The following is an 18192-nucleotide window of genomic DNA, read 5'->3' as shown; positions in this document are numbered from 1 at the left end:
GAGGTTGTAACGGAATGAACGGTGGTTTTCTTGACGGGCCTTGTCATATCGATGCTGCAGTCCTTCAAGCTTGTCATTCAACAAGACAACTTGCTCACATGCTTTCTTGAAACGGCTCTCGGCCTCATATAGCTCAGCGTAAAGAGCAAACTTTTCCATAATGTTGATAGGAGGATGATTTCAGAAAAACTGATGTCTAATCCAAGGGACAAGGCTGTTTTATACTCTTGTGATGACACGACCATCTGCATATCCGTGTCACAAGCGGCTTCAATTTGCATGTCGATTAAAATGTTTTGAGAAGCAATGATAACTCATGCCAGCTGACCTGTCAGAATTGCTGTGTTTAAGAATAGTTGTTCGTGTTTAGGCTGTTCGTTGTAGATCTTGTGAGTGGTACTGATTGAGTCGGTTATTGTTTGTTCAAAGCTATTGTTGTGCTGATGGATAGGCAGACACTATGTTCTCAGTGTCTACCATCAATCTGGAATGTGAGACAGTACAAGGTAGAACCATCTCCTGTTTTTACAAGAAACACATTCCCTTTCCTGTGCGACAAGGAACATTGTGTCTTTTTATATGTATCTACATTGTAACTAAATCCAACAGTTTGGTCAAGATACCAAGACTCTACCTTGAAAAGCAACTAAATGCATACCATTGGATTCAGTCTGAAGAAGAATAGTGCTTCTATTTTCAATTCGAACGGTTGATAATGTTAAGGAAAACGCGTCAGTGTTCTTTCTGCACAGCTACATTTTTACAAGTAAATTGTTTCAGGCAGATGAACCCTCCAACAGCAAAACAAACATGACTTTCCCAATTTTCATAGCTGCAAAAGACCGAAGGCCGAGTCCAAAAGAAACCGCCCTCTCCGTCTTCCTAACTTTAAGCCAAATCTATTCAACACTGACGACTTTTCCAAATGCCTTTTCAGGCAATAGTTGTGTCTTACTTGAAGAAGCGTGAAGCTTTGGCGCTCTTTGAAACTCTAAACGTCTCTTGGTAATTTAAAAAAAGTCGTTGCAACTCTAGAGCATTGGCAGCTATATTCGTGGTCAATATTACCGATTTAGTATTGGTGAGTCACTTATTTCTATAGGACGTGATGAAACGTGTGGTTTAAATTGTTTTACTCTATTAAAGATGTTTTGTGTGTACATGGGTTGTTAGAACTGTGTTACTTTGGTAATGAATAAACGTCTCCAATGAATATAAGTAACTTGTGTATTTGAAAACATATGTGTATATTGGGAAAGAATACAGATGAGAATCGACTGTGTTGTCAGCTTGCAAAATGCTTCTGTGGGAAGGTGGTGAGAGCTAAGAGATTTGATGTTGAACGGGACGTTTGGAATGAAGCAGTTCATGTTCATAGCATTCTTTTGTGATATTTGTGTAGCTCTGACAAGAGCTTTTGGTCTTGATACTGAAGAGAAAGGAGATGTCAACTGATGGAGCGTTTAGTGTTCCATGGTGGCGTCGCTCTCGTAGTCTTCAGAGGCGGCCTCGGTGTCGACAGCGACATAATATCTCAGCTCAGCTATTTTCTCGGCCTTTTCACAAGCATACTCGTAGTATGCATTGCGAACGCCTTCCACACTGGCCATTCGGAGTCGGAGGTTGTAACGGAATGAACGGTGGTTTTCTTGACGGGCCTTGTCATATCGATGCTGCAGTCCTTCAAGCTTGTCATTCAACAAGACAACTTGCTCACATGCTTTCTTGAAACGGCTCTCGGCCTCATATAGCTCAGCGTAAAGAGCAAACTTTTCCATAATGTTGATAGGAGGATGATTTCAGAAAAACTGATGTCTAATCCAGGGGACAAGGCTGTTTTATACTCTTGTGATGACACGACCATCTGCATATCCGTGTCACAAGCGGCTTCAATTTGCATGTCGATTAAAATGTTTTGAGAAGCAATGATAACTCATGCCAGCTGACCTGTCAGAATTGCTGTGTTTAAGAATAGTTGTTCGTGTTTAGGCTGTTCGTTGTAGATCTTGTGAATGGTACTGATTGAGTCGGTTATTGTTTGTTCAAAGCTATTGTTGTGCTGATGGATAGGCAGACACTATGTTCTCAGTGTCTACCATCAATCTGGAATGTGAGACAGTACAAGGTAGAACCATCTCCTGTTTTTACAAGAAACACATTCCCTTTCCTGTGCGACAAGGAACATTGTGTCTTTTTATATGTATCTACATTGTAACTAAATCCAACAGTTTGGTCAAGATACCAAGACTCTACCTTGAAAAGCAACTAAATGCATACCATTGGATTCAGTCTGAAGAAGAATAGTGCTTCTATTTTCAATTCGAACGGTTGATAATGTTAAGGAAAACGCGTCAGTGTTCTTTCTGCACAGCTACATTTTTACAAGTAAATTGTTTCAGGCAGATGAACCCTCCAACAGCAAAACAAACATGACTTTCCCAATTTTCATAGCTGCAAAAGACCGAAGGCCGAGTCCAAAAGAAACCGCCCTCTCCGTCTTCCTAACTTTAAGCCAAATCTATTCAACACTGACGACTTTTCCAAATGCCTTTTCAGGCAATAGTTGTGTCTTACTTGAAGAAGCGTGAAGCTTTGGCGCTCTTTGAAACTCTAAACGTCTCTTGGTAATTTAAAAAAAGTCGTTGCAACTCTAGAGCATTGGCAGCTATATTCGTGGTCAATATTACCGATTTAGTATTGGTGAGTCACTTATTTCTATAGGACGTGATGAAACGTGTGGTTTAAATTGTTTTACTCTATTAAAGATGTTTTGTGTGTACATGGGTTGTTAGAACTGTGTTACTTTGGTAATGAATAAACGTCTCCAATGAATATAAGTAACTTGTGTATTTGAAAACATATGTGTATATTGGGAAAGAATACAGATGAGAATCGACTGTGTTGTCAGCTTGCAAAATGCTTCTGTGGGAAGGTGGTGAGAGCTAAGAGATTTGATGTTGAACGGGACGTTTGGAATGAAGCAGTTCATGTTCATAGCATTCTTTTGTGATATTTGTGTAGCTCTGACAAGAGCTTTTGGTCTTGATACTGAAGAGAAAGGAGATGTCAACTGATGGAGCGTTTAGTGTTCCATGGTGGCGTCGCTCTCGTAGTCTTCAGAGGCGGCCTCGGTGTCGACAGCGACATAATATCTCAGCTCAGCTATTTTCTCGGCCTTTTCACAAGCATACTCGTAGTATGCATTGCGAACGCCTTCCACACTGGCCATTCGGAGTCGGAGGTTGTAACGGAATGAACGGTGGTTTTCTTGACGGGCCTTGTCATATCGATGCTGCAGTCCTTCAAGCTTGTCATTCAACAAGACAACTTGCTCACATGCTTTCTTGAAACGGCTCTCGGCCTCGTATAGTTCAGCGTAAAGAGCAAACTTTTCCATAATGTTGATAGGAGGATGATTTCAGAAAAACTGATGTCTAATCCAGGGGACAAGGCTGTTTTATACTCTTGTGATGACACGACCATCTGCATATCCGTGTCACAAGCGGCTTCAATTTGCATGTCGATTAAAATGTTTTGAGAAGCAATGATAACTCATACCAGCTGACCTGTCAGAATTGCTGTGTTTAAGAATAGTTGTTCGTGTTTAGGCTGTTCGTTGTAGATCTTGTGAGTGGTACTGATTGAGTCGGTTATTGTTTGTTCAAAGCTATTGTTGTGCTGATGGATAGGCAGACACTATGTTCTCAGTGTCTACCATCAATCTGGAATGTGAGACAGTACAAGGTGGAATCATCTTCTGTTTTTACAAGAAACACATTCCCTTTCCTGTGCGACAAGGAACATTGTGTCTTTTTATATTTATCTACATTGTTACTAAATCCAACAGTTTGGTCAAGATACAAAGACTCTACCTTGAAAAGCAACTAAATGCATACCATTGGATTCAGCCTGAAGAAGAATAGTGCTTCTATTTTCAATTCGAACGGTTGATAATGCTAAGGAAAACGCGTCTGTGTTTTTTCTGCACAGCTACAGTTTTACAAGTAATTTGTTTCAGGCAGATGAACCCTCTAACAGCAAACCAACATGACTTTCCCTATTTTCATAGCTGCAAAACACCGAAGCCAGAGTCCAAAAGAAACCGCCCTCTCCGTCTTCCTAATGTTAAGCCAAATCTATTCAACACTGACGACTTTTCCAAATGCCTTTTCAGACAGTAGTTGTGTCTTACTTGAAGAAGCATTACGCTTTGGCGCTCTTTGAAACTCTAAACGTCTCTTGGTAATTTGAAAAATCGTTGCAACTCTAGAGCATTGGCAGCTATATTCGTAGTCAATATTACCGATTTTGTATTGGTGAGTCACTTATTTCTATAGGACGTGATGAAACGTGTGGTTTAAATTGTTTTACTCTACTAAAGATGTTTTGCGTGTACATGGGTTGTTAGAATTGAGTTACTTTGGTAATGAATAAACGTCCCCAATGAATATAAGTAACTTGTGTATTTGAAAACATCTGTGTATATTGGGAAAGAATACAGATGAGAATCGACTGTGTTGTCAGCTTGCAAAATGCTTCTGTGGGAAGGTGGTGAGAGCTAAGAGATTTGAATTTGAACGGGACGTTTGGAATGAAGCAGTTCATGTTCATAGCATTCTTTTGTGATATTTGTGTAGCTCTGACAAGAGCTTTTGGTCTTGATACTGAAGAGAAAGGAGATGTCAACTGATGGAGCGTTTAGTGTTCCATGGTGGCGTCGCTCTCGTAGTCTTCAGAGGCGGCCTCGGTGTCGACAGCGACATAATATCTCAGCTCAGCTATTTTCTCGGCCTTTTCACAAGCATACTCGTAGTATGCATTGCGAACGCCTTCCACACTGGCCATTCGGAGTCGGAGGTTGTAACGGAATGAACGGTGGTTTTCTTGACGGGCCTTGTCATATCGATGCTGCAGTCCTTCAAGCTTGTCATTCAACAAGACAATTTGCTCACATGCTTTCTTGAAACGGCTCTCGGCCTCGTATAGTTCAGCGTAAAGAGCAAACTTTTCCATAATGTTGATAGGAGGATGATTTCAGAAAAACTGATGTCTAATCCAGGGGACAAGGCTGTTTTATACTCTTGTGATGACACGACCATCTGCATATCCGTGTCACAAGCGGCTTCAATTTGCATGTCGATTAAAATGTTTTGAGAAGCAATGATAACTCATACCAGCTGACCTGTCAGAATTGCTGTGTTTAAGAATAGTTGTTCGTGTTTAGGCTGTTCGTTGTAGATCTTGTGAGTGGTACTGATTGAGTCGGTTATTGTTTGTTCAAAGCTATTGTTGTGCTGATGGATAGGCAGACACTATGTTCTCAGTGTCTACCATCAATCTGGAATGTGAGACAGTACAAGGTGGAATCATCTTCTGTTTTTACAAGAAACACATTCCCTTTCCTGTGCGACAAGGAACATTGTGTCTTTTTATATTTATCTACATTGTTACTAAATCCAACAGTTTGGTCAAGATACAAAGACTCTACCTTGAAAAGCAACTAAATGCATACCATTGGATTCAGCCTGAAGAAGAATAGTGCTTCTATTTTCAATTCGAACGGTTGATAATGCTAAGGAAAACGCGTCTGTGTTTTTTCTGCACAGCTACAGTTTTACAAGTAATTTGTTTCAGGCAGATGAACCCTCTAACAGCAAACCAACATGACTTTCCCTATTTTCATAGCTGCAAAACACCGAAGCCAGAGTCCAAAAGAAACCGCCCTCTCCGTCTTCCTAATGTTAAGCCAAATCTATTCAACACTGACGACTTTTCCAAATGCCTTTTCAGACAGTAGTTGTGTCTTACTTGAAGAAGCATTACGCTTTGGCGCTCTTTGAAACTCTAAACGTCTCTTGGTAATTTGAAAAATCGTTGCAACTCTAGAGCATTGGCAGCTATATTCGTAGTCAATATTACCGATTTTGTATTGGTGAGTCACTTATTTCTATAGGACGTGATGAAACGTGTGGTTTAAATTGTTTTACTCTACTAAAGATGTTTTGCGTGTACATGGGTTGTTAGAATTGAGTTACTTTGGTAATGAATAAACGTCCCCAATGAATATAAGTAACTTGTGTATTTGAAAACATCTGTGTATATTGGGAAAGAATACAGATGAGAATCGACTGTGTTGTCAGCTTGCAAAATGCTTCTGTGGGAAGGTGGTGAGAGCTAAGAGATTTGAATTTGAACGGGACGTTTGGAATGAAGCAGTTCATGTTCATAGCATTCTTTTGTGATATTTGTGTAGCTCTGACAAGAGCTTTTGGTCTTGATACTGAAGAGAAAGGAGATGTCAACTGATGGAGCGTTTAGTGTTCCATGGTGGCGTCGCTCTCGTAGTCTTCAGAGGCGGCCTCGGTGTCGACAGCGACATAATATCTCAGCTCAGCTATTTTCTCGGCCTTTTCACAAGCATACTCGTAGTATGCATTGCGAACGCCTTCCACACTGGCCATTCGGAGTCGGAGGTTGTAACGGAATGAACGGTGGTTTTCTTGACGGGCCTTGTCATATCGATGCTGCAGTCCTTCAAGCTTGTCATTCAACAAGACAATTTGCTCACATGCTTTCTTGAAACGGCTCTCGGCCTCGTATAGTTCAGCGTAAAGAGCAAACTTTTCCATAATGTTGATAGGAGGATGATTTCAGAAAAACTGATGTCTAATCCAGGGGACAAGGCTGTTTTATACTCTTGTGATGACACGACCATCTGCATATCCGTGTCACAAGCGGCTTCAATTTGCATGTCGATTAAAATGTTTTGAGAAGCAATGATAACTCATACCAGCTGACCTGTCAGAATTGCTGTGTTTAAGAATAGTTGTTCGTGTTTAGGCTGTTCGTTGTAGATCTTGTGAGTGGTACTGATTGAGTCGGTTATTGTTTGTTCAAAGCTATTGTTGTGCTGATGGATAGGCAGACACTATGTTCTCAGTGTCTACCATCAATCTGGAATGTGAGACAGTACAAGGTGGAATCATCTTCTGTTTTTACAAGAAACACATTCCCTTTCCTGTGCGACAAGGAACATTGTGTCTTTTTATATTTATCTACATTGTTACTAAATCCAACAGTTTGGTCAAGATACAAAGACTCTACCTTGAAAAGCAACTAAATGCATACCATTGGATTCAGCCTGAAGAAGAATAGTGCTTCTATTTTCAATTCGAACGGTTGATAATGCTAAGGAAAACGCGTCTGTGTTCTTTCTGCACAGCTACAGTTTTACAAGTAATTTGTTTCAGGCAGATGATCCCTCTAACAGCAAAACAAACATGACTTTCCCTATTTTCAAAGCTGCAAAAGACCGAAGCCAGAGTCCAAAAGAAACCGCCCTCTCCGTCTTCCTAACTTTAAGCCAAATCTATTCAACACTGACGACTTTTCCAAATGCCTTTTCAGGCAGTAGTTGTGTCTTACTTGAAGAAGCATTACGCTTTGGCGCTCTTTGAAACTCTAAACGTCTCTTGGTAATTTGAAAAATCGTTGCAACTCTAGAGCATTGGCAGCTATATTCGTAGTCAATATTACCGATTTTGTATTGGTGAGTCACTTATTTCTATAGGACGTGATGAAACGTGTGGTTTAAATTGTTTTACTCTACTAAAGATGTTTTGCGTGTACATGGGTTGTTAGAATTGACTTACTTTGGTAATGAATAAACGTCCCCAATGAATATAAGTAACTTGTGTATTTGAAAACATCTGTGTATATTGGGAAAGAATACAGATGAGAATCGACTGTGTTGTCAGCTTGCAAAATGCTTCTGTGGGAAGGTGGTGAGAGCTAAGAGATTTGAATTTGAACGGGACGTTTGGAATGAAGCAGTTCATGTTCATAGCATTCTTTTGTGATATTTGTGTAGCTCTGACAAGAGCTTTTGGTCTGGATACTGAAGAGAAAGGAGATGTCAACTGATGGAGCGTTTAGTGTTCCATGGTGGCGTCGCTCTCGTAGTCTTCAGAGGCGGCCTCGGTGTCGACAGCGACATAATATCTCAGCTCAGCTATTTTCTCGGCCTTTTCACAAGCATACTCGTAGTATGCATTGCGAACGCCTTCCACACTGGCCATTCGGAGTCGGAGGTTGTAACGGAATGAACGGTGGTTTTCTTGACGGGCCTTGTCATATCGATGCTGCAGTCCTTCAAGCTTGTCATTCAACAAGACAATTTGCTCACATGCTTTCTTGAAACGGCTCTCGGCCTCGTATAGTTCAGCGTAAAGAGCAAACTTTTCCATAATGTTGATAGGAGGATGATTTCAGAAAAACTGATGTCTAATCCAGGGGACAAGGCTGTTTTATACTCTTGTGATGACACGACCATCTGCATATCCGTGTCACAAGCGGCTTCAATTTGCATGTCGATTAAAATGTTTTGAGAAGCAATGATAACTCATACCAGCTGACCTGTCAGAATTGCTGTGTTTAAGAATAGTTGTTCGTGTTTAGGCTGTTCGTTGTAGATCTTGTGAGTGGTACTGATTGAGTCGGTTATTGTTTGTTCAAAGCTATTGTTGTGCTGATGGATAGGCAGACACTATGTTCTCAGTGTCTACCATCAATCTGGAATGTGAGACAGTACAAGGTGGAATCATCTTCTGTTTTTACAAGAAACACATTCCCTTTCCTGTGCGACAAGGAACATTGTGTCTTTTTATATTTATCTACATTGTAACTAAATCCAACAGTTTGGTCAAGATACAAAGACTCTACCTTGAAAAGCAACTAAATGCATACCATTGGATTCAGCCTGAAGAAGAATAGTGCTTCTATTTTCAATTCGAACGGTTGATAATGCTAAGGAAAACGCGTCTGTGTTCTTTCTGCACAGCTACAGTTTTACAAGTAATTTGTTTCAGGCAGATGAACCCTCTAACAGCAAACCAACATGACTTTCCCTATTTTCATAGCTGCAAAACACCGAAGCCAGAGTCCAAAAGAAACCGCCCTCTCCGTCTTCCTAATGTTAAGCCAAATCTATTCAACACTGACGACTTTTCCAAATGCCTTTTCAGGCAGTAGTTGTGTCTTACTTGAAGAAGCATTACGCTTTGGCGCTCTTTGAAACTCTAAACGTCTCTTGGTAATTTTAAAAATCGTTGCAACTCTAGAGCATTGGCAGCTATATTCGTGGTCAATATTACCGATTTTGTATTGGTGAGTCACTTATTTCTATAGGACGTGATGAAACGTGTGGTTTAAATTGTTTTACTCTATTAAAGATGTTTTGTGTGTACATGGGTTGTTAGAATTGAGTTACTTTGGTAATGAATAAACGTCCCCAATGAATATAAGTAACTTGTGTATTTGAAAACATCTGTGTATATTGGGAAAGAATACAGATGAGAATCGACTGTGTTGTCAGCTTGCAAAATGCTTCTGTGGGAAGGTGGTGAGAGCTAAGAGATTTGAATTTGAACGGGACGTTTGGAATGAAGCAGTTCATGTTCATAGCATTCTTTTGTGATATTTGTGTAGCTCTGACAAGAGCTTTTGGTCTTGATACTGAAGAGAAAGGAGATGTCAACTGATGGAGCGTTTAGTGTTCCATGGTGGCGTCGCTCTCGTAGTCTTCAGAGGCGGCCTCGGTGTCGACAGCGACATAATATCTCAGCTCAGCTATTTTCTCGGCCTTTTCACAAGCATACTCGTAGTATGCATTGCGAACGCCTTCCACACTGGCCATTCGGAGTCGGAGGTTGTAACGGAATGAACGGTGGTTTTCTTGACGGGCCTTGTCATATCGATGCTGCAGTCCTTCAAGCTTGTCATTCAACAAGACAATTTGCTCACATGCTTTCTTGAAACGGCTCTCGGCCTCGTATAGTTCAGCGTAAAGAGCAAACTTTTCCATAATGTTGATAGGAGGATGATTTCAGAAAAACTGATGTCTAATCCAGGGGACAAGGCTGTTTTATACTCTTGTGATGACACGACCATCTGCATATCCGTGTCACAAGCGGCTTCAATTTGCATGTCGATTAAAATGTTTTGAGAAGCAATGATAACTCATACCAGCTGACCTGTCAGAATTGCTGTGTTTAAGAATAGTTGTTCGTGTTTAGGCTGTTCGTTGTAGATCTTGTGAGTGGTACTGATTGAGTCGGTTATTGTTTGTTCAAAGCTATTGTTGTGCTGATGGATAGGCAGACACTATGTTCTCAGTGTCTACCATCAATCTGGAATGTGAGACAGTACAAGGTGGAATCATCTTCTGTTTTTACAAGAAACACATTCCCTTTCCTGTGCGACAAGGAACATTGTGTCTTTTTATATTTATCTACATTGTAACTAAATCCAACAGTTTGGTCAAGATACAAAGACTCTACCTTGAAAAGCAACTAAATGCATACCATTGGATTCAGCCTGAAGAAGAATAGTGCTTCTATTTTCAATTCGAACGGTTGATAATGCTAAGGAAAACGCGTCTGTGTTCTTTCTGCACAGCTACAGTTTTACAAGTAATTTGTTTCAGGCAGATGAACCCTCTAACAGCAAACCAACATGACTTTCCCTATTTTCATAGCTGCAAAACACCGAAGCCAGAGTCCAAAAGAAACCGCCCTCTCCGTCTTCCTAATGTTAAGCCAAATCTATTCAACACTGACGACTTTTCCAAATGCCTTTTCAGGCAGTAGTTGTGTCTTACTTGAAGAAGCATTACGCTTTGGCGCTCTTTGAAACTCTAAACGTCTCTTGGTAATTTGAAAAATCGTTGCAACTCTAGAGCATTGGCAGCTATATTCGTGGTCAATATTACCGATTTTGTATTGGTGAGTCACTTATTTCTATAGGACGTGATGAAACGTGTGGTTTAAATTGTTTTACTCTATTAAAGATGTTTTGCGTGTACATGGGTTGTTAGAATTGAGTTACTTTGGTAATGAATAAACGTCCCCAATGAATATAAGTAACTTGTGTATTTGAAAACATCTGTGTATATTGGGAAAGAATACAGATGAGAATCGACTGTGTTGTCAGCTTGCAAAATGCTTCTGTGGGAAGGTGGTGAGAGCTAAGAGATTTGAATTTGAACGGGACGTTTGGAATGAAGCAGTTCATGTTCATAGCATTCTTTTGTGATATTTGTGTAGCTCTGACAAGAGCTTTTGGTCTGGATACTGAAGAGAAAGGAGATGTCAACTGATGGAGCGTTTAGTGTTCCATGGTGGCGTCGCTCTCGTAGTCTTCAGAGGCGGCCTCGGTGTCGACAGCGACATAATATCTCAGCTCAGCTATTTTCTCGGCCTTTTCACAAGCATACTCGTAGTATGCATTGCGAACGCCTTCCACACTGGCCATTCGGAGTCGGAGGTTGTAACGGAATGAACGGTGGTTTTCTTGACGGGCCTTGTCATATCGATGCTGCAGTCCTTCAAGCTTGTCATTCAACAAGACAATTTGCTCACATGCTTTCTTGAAACGGCTCTCGGCCTCGTATAGTTCAGCGTAAAGAGCAAACTTTTCCATAATGTTGATAGGAGGATGATTTCAGAAAAACTGATGTCTAATCCAGGGGACAAGGCTGTTTTATACTCTTGTGATGACACGACCATCTGCATATCCGTGTCACAAGCGGCTTCAATTTGCATGTCGATTAAAATGTTTTGAGAAGCAATGATAACTCATACCAGCTGACCTGTCAGAATTGCTGTGTTTAAGAATAGTTGTTCGTGTTTAGGCTGTTCGTTGTAGATCTTGTGAGTGGTACTGATTGAGTCGGTTATTGTTTGTTCAAAGCTATTGTTGTGCTGATGGATAGGCAGACACTATGTTCTCAGTGTCTACCATCAATCTGGAATGTGAGACAGTACAAGGTGGAATCATCTTCTGTTTTTACAAGAAACACATTCCCTTTCCTGTGCGACAAGGAACATTGTGTCTTTTTATATTTATCTACATTGTAACTAAATCCAACAGTTTGGTCAAGATACAAAGACTCTACCTTGAAAAGCAACTAAATGCATACCATTGGATTCAGCCTGAAGAAGAATAGTGCTTCTATTTTCAATTCGAACGGTTGATAATGCTAAGGAAAACGCGTCTGTGTTCTTTCTGCACAGCTACAGTTTTACAAGTAATTTGTTTCAGGCAGATGAACCCTCTAACAGCAAACCAACATGACTTTCCCTATTTTCATAGCTGCAAAACACCGAAGCCAGAGTCCAAAAGAAACCGCCCTCTCCGTCTTCCTAATGTTAAGCCAAATCTATTCAACACTGACGACTTTTCCAAATGCCTTTTCAGACAGTAGTTGTGTCTTACTTGAAGAAGCATTACGCTTTGGCGCTCTTTGAAACTCTAAACGACTCTTGGTAATTTTAAAAATCGTTGCAACTCTAGAGCATTGGCAGCTATATTCGTAGTCAATATTACCGATTTTGTATTGGTGAGTCACTTATTTCTATAGGACGTGATGAAACGTGTGGTTTAAATTGTTTTACTCTATTAAAGATGTTTTGTGTGTACATGGGTTGTTAGAATTGAGTTACTTTGGTAATGAATAAACGTCCCCAATGAATATAAGTAACTTGTGTATTTGAAAACATCTGTGTATATTGGGAAAGAATACAGATGAGAATCGACTGTGTTGTCAGCTTGCAAAATGCTTCTGTGGGAAGGTGGTGAGAGCTAAGAGATTTGATGTTGAACGGGACGTTTGGAATGAAGCAGTTCATGTTCATAGCATTCTTTTGTGATATTTGTGTAGCTCTGACAAGAGCTTTTGGTCTTGATACTGAAGAGAAAGGAGATGTCAACTGATGGAGCGTTTAGTGTTCCATGGTGGCGTCGCTCTCGTAGTCTTCAGAGGCGGCCTCGGTGTCGACAGCGACATAATATCTCAGCTCAGCTATTTTCTCGGCCTTTTCACAAGCATACTCGTAGTATGCATTGCGAACGCCTTCCACACTGGCCATTCGGAGTCGGAGGTTGTAACGGAATGAACGGTGGTTTTCTTGACGGGCCTTGTCATATCGATGCTGCAGTCCTTGAAGCTTGTCATTCAACAAGACAACTTGCTCACATGCTTTCTTGAAACGGCTCTCGGCCTCGTATAGTTCAGCGTAAAGAGCAAACTTTTCCATAATGTTGATAGGAGGATGATTTCAGAAAAACTGATGTCTAATCCAGGGGACAAGGCTGTTTTATACTCTTGTGATGACACGACCATCTGCATATCCGTGTCACAAGCGGCTTCAATTTGCATGTCGATTAAAATGTTTTGAGAAGCAATGATAACTCATGCCAGCTGACCTGTCAGAATTGCTGTGTTTAAGAATAGTTGTTCGTGTTTAGGCTGTTCGTTGTAGATCTTGTGAGTGGTACTGATTGAGTCGGTTATTGTTTGTTCAAAGCTATTGTTGTGCTGATGGATAGGCAGACACTATGTTCTCAGTGTCTACCATCAATCTGGAATGTGAGACAGTACAAGGTGGAATCATCTTCTGTTTTTACAAGAAACACATTCCCTTTCCTGTGCGACAAGGAACATTGTGTCTTTTTATATTTATCTACATTGTAACTAAATCCAACAGTTTGGTCAAGATACAAAGACTCTACCTTGAAAAGCAACTAAATGCATACCATTGGATTCAGCCTGAAGAAGAATAGTGCTTCTATTTTCAATTCGAACGGTTGATAATGCTAAGGAAACGCGTCTGTGTTCTTTCTGCACAGCTACAGTTTTACAAGTAATTTGTTTCAGGCAGATGATCCCTCTAACAGCAAAACAAACATGACTTTCCTTATTTTCATAGCTGCAAAACACCGAAGCCAGAGTCCAAAAGAAACCGCCCTCTCCGTCTTCCTAATGTTAAGCCAAATCTATTCAACACTGACGACTTTTCCAAATGCCTTTTCAGGCGGTAGTTGTGTCTTACTTGAAGAAGCATTACGCTTTGGCGCTCTTTGAAACTCTAAACGTCTCTTGGTAATTTGAAAAATCGTTGCAACTCTAGAGCATTGGCAGCTATATTCGTAGTCAATATTACCGATTTTGTATTGGTGAGTCACTTATTTCTATAGGACGTGATGAAACGTGTGGTTTAAATTGTTTTACTCTATTAAAGATGTTTTGTGTGTACATGGGTTGTTAGAATTGAGTTACTTTGGTAATGAATAAACGTCCCCAATGAATATAAGTAACTTGTGTATTTGAAAACATCTGTGTATATTGGGAAAGAATACAGATGAGAATCGACTGTGTTGTCAGCTTGCAAAATGCTTCTGTGGGAAGGTGGTGAGAGCTAAGAGATTTGATGTTGAACGGGACGTTTGGAATGAAGCAGTTCATGTTCATAGCATTCTTTTGTGATATTTGTGTAGCTCTGACAAGAGCTTTTGGTCTGGATACTGAAGAGAAAGGAGATGTCAACTGATGGAGCGTTTAGTGTTCCATGGTGGCGTCGCTCTCGTAGTCTTCAGAGGGGCCTCGGTGTCGACAGCGACATAATATCTCAGCTCAGCTATTTTCTCGGCCTTTTCACAAGCATACTCGTAGTATGCATTGCGAACGCCTTCCACACTGGCCATTCGGAGTCGGAGGTTGTAACGGAATGAACGGTGGTTTTCTTGACGGGCCTTGTCATATCGATGCTGCAGTCCTTGAAGCTTGTCATTCAACAAGACAACTTGCTCACATGCTTTCTTGAAACGGCTCTCGGCCTCGTATAGTTCAGCGTAAAGAGCAAACTTTTCCATAATGTTGATAGGAGGATGATTTCAGAAAAACTGATGTCTAATCCAGGGGACAAGGCTGTTTTATACTCTTGTGATGACACGACCATCTGCATATCCGTGTCACAAGCGGCTTCAATTTGCATGTCGATTAAAATGTTTTGAGAAGCAATGATAACTCATACCAGCTGACCTGTCAGAATTGCTGTGTTTAAGAATAGTTGTTCGTGTTTAGGCTGTTCGTTGTAGATCTTGTGAGTGGTACTGATTGAGTCGGTTATTGTTTGTTCAAAGCTATTGTTGTGCTGATGGATAGGCAGACACTATGTTCTCAGTGTCTACCATCAATCTGGAATGTGAGACAGTACAAGGTGGAATCATCTTCTGTTTTTACAAGAAACACATTCCCTTTCCTGTGCGACAAGGAACATTGTGTCTTTTTATATTTATCTACATTGTAACTAAATCCAACAGTTTGGTCAAGATACAAAGACTCTACCTTGAAAAGCAACTAAATGCATACCATTGGATTCAGCCTGAAGAAGAATAGTTCTTCTATTTTCAATTCGAACGGTTGATAATGCTAAGGAAAACGCGTCTGTGTTCTTTCTGCACAGCTACATTTTTACAAGTAATTTGTTTCAGGCAGATGAACCCTCTAACAGCAAGCCAACATGACTTTCCCTATTTTCATAGCTGCAAAAGACCGAAGCCAGAGTCCAAAAGAAACCGCCCTCTCCGTCTTCCTAATGTTAAGCCAAATCTATTCAACACTGACGACTTTTCCAAATGCCTTTTCAGACAGTAGTTGTGTCTTACTTGAAGAAGCATTACGCTTTGGCGCTCTTTGAAACTCTAAACGTCTCTTGGTAATTTTAAAAATCGTTGCAACTCTAGAGCATTGGCAGCTATATTCGTAGTCAATATTACCGATTTTGTATTGGTGAGTCACTTATTTCTATAGGACGTGATGAAACGTGTGGTTTAAATTGTTTTACTCTATTAAAGATGTTTTGTGTGTACATGGGTTGTTAGAATTGAGTTACTTTGGTAATGAATAAACGTCCCCAATGAATATAAGTAACTTGTGTATTTGAAAACATCTGTGTATATTGGGAAAGAATACAGATGAGAATCGACTGTGTTGTCAGCTTGCAAAATGCTTCTGTGGGAAGGTGGTGAGAGCTAAGAGATTTGATGTTGAACGGGACGTTTGGAATGAAGCAGTTCATGTTCATAGCATTCTTTTGTGATATTTGTGTAGCTCTGACAAGAGCTTTTGGTCTTGATACTGAAGAGAAAGGAGATGTCAACTGATGGAGCGTTTAGTGTTCCATGGTGGCGTCGCTCTCGTAGTCTTCAGAGGCGGCCTCGGTGTCGACAGCGACATAATATCTCAGCTCAGCTATTTTCTCGGCCTTTTCACAAGCATACTCGTAGTATGCATTGCGAACGCCTTCCACACTGGCCATTCGGAGTCGGAGGTTGTAACGGAATGAACGGTGGTTTTCTTGACGGGCCTTGTCATATCGATGCTGCAGTCCTTCAAGCTTGTCATTCAACAAGACAACTTGCTCACATGCTTTCTTGAAACGGCTCTCGGCCTCGTATAGTTCAGCGTAAAGAGCAAACTTTTCCATAATGTTGATAGGAGGATGATTTCAGAAAAACTGATGTCTAATCCAGGGGACAAGGCTGTTTTATACTCTTGTGATGACACGACCATCTGCATATCCGTGTCACAAGCGGCTTCAATTTGCATGTCGATTAAAATGTTTTGAGAAGCAATGATAACTCATGCCAGCTGACCTGTCAGAATTGCTGTGTTTAAGAATAGTTGTTCGTGTTTAGGCTGTTCGTTGTAGATCTTGTGAGTGGTACTGATTGAGTCGGTTATTGTTTGTTCAAAGCTATTGTTGTGCTGATGGATAGGCAGACACTATGTTCTCAGTGTCTACCATCAATCTGGAATGTGAGACAGTACAAGGTGGAATCATCTTCTGTTTTTACAAGAAACACATTCCCTTTCCTGTGCGACAAGGAACATTGTGTCTTTTTATATTTATCTACATTGTAACTAAATCCAACAGTTTGGTCAAGATACAAAGACTCTACCTTGAAAAGCAACTAAATGCATACCATTGGATTCAGCCTGAAGAAGAATAGTGCTTCTATTTTCAATTCGAACGGTTGATAATGCTAAGGAAACGCGTCTGTGTTCTTTCTGCACAGCTACAGTTTTACAAGTAATTTGTTTCAGGCAGATGATCCCTCTAACAGCAAAACAAACATGACTTTCCCTATTTTCATAGGTGCAAAAGACCGAAGCCAGAGTCCAAAAGAAACCGCCCTCTCCGTCTTCCTAATGTTAAGCCAAATCTATTCAACACTGACGACTTTTCCAAATGCCTTTTCAGGCGGTAGTTGTGTCTTACTTGAAGAAGCATTACGCTTTGGCGCTCTTTGAAACTCTAAACGTCTCTTGGTAATTTGAAAAATCGTTGCAACTCTAGAGCATTGGCAGCTATATTCGTAGTCAATATTACCGATTTTGTATTGGTGAGTCACTTATTTCTATAGGACGTGATGAAACGTGTGGTTTAAATTGTTTTACTCTATTAAAGATGTTTTGCGTGTACATGGGTTGTTAGAATTGAGTTACTTTGGTAATGAATAAACGTCCCCAATGAATATAAGTAACTTGTGTATTTGAAAACATCTGTGTATATTGGGAAAGAATACAGATGAGAATCGACTGTGTTGTCAGCTTGCAAAATGCTTCTGTGGGAAGGTGGTGAGAGCTAAGAGATTTGATGTTGAACGGGACGTTTGGAATGAAGCAGTTCATGTTCATAGCATTCTTTTGTGATATTTGTGTAGCTCTGACAAGAGCTTTTGGTCTTGATACTGAAGAGAAAGGAGATGTCAACTGATGGAGCGTTTAGTGTTCCATGGTGGCGTCGCTCTCGTAGTCTTCAGAGGCGGCCTCGGTGTCGACAGCGACATAATATCTCAGCTCAGCTATTTTCTCGGCCTTTTCACAAGCATACTCGTAGTATGCATTGCGAACGCCTTCCACACTGGCCATTCGGAGTCGGAGGTTGTAACGGAATGAACGGTGGTTTTCTTGACGGGCCTTGTCATATCGATGCTGCAGTCCTTCAAGCTTGTCATTCAACAAGACAACTTGCTCACATGCTTTCTTGAAACGGCTCTCGGCCTCGTATAGTTCAGCGTAAAGAGCAAACTTTTCCATAATGTTGATAGGAGGATGATTTCAGAAAAACTGATGTCTAATCCAGGGGACAAGGCTGTTTTATACTCTTGTGATGACACGACCATCTGCATATCCGTGTCACAAGCGGCTTCAATTTGCATGTCGATTAAAATGTTTTGAGAAGCAATGATAACTCATGCCAGCTGACCTGTCAGAATTGCTGTGTTTAAGAATAGTTGTTCGTGTTTAGGCTGTTCGTTGTAGATCTTGTGAGTGGTACTGATTGAGTC

The sequence above is a fragment of the Haliotis rufescens genome, unplaced genomic scaffold, assembly GCF_023055435.1.
Source record: "Haliotis rufescens isolate VD_foot unplaced genomic scaffold, xgHalRufe1.0.p SCAF_18, whole genome shotgun sequence".
Lineage (NCBI taxonomy): Eukaryota > Metazoa > Mollusca > Gastropoda > Lepetellida > Haliotidae > Haliotis > Haliotis rufescens.
The sequence above is the reverse complement of the archived record's forward strand: the minus strand, read 5'-3'. Positions refer to the sequence as shown.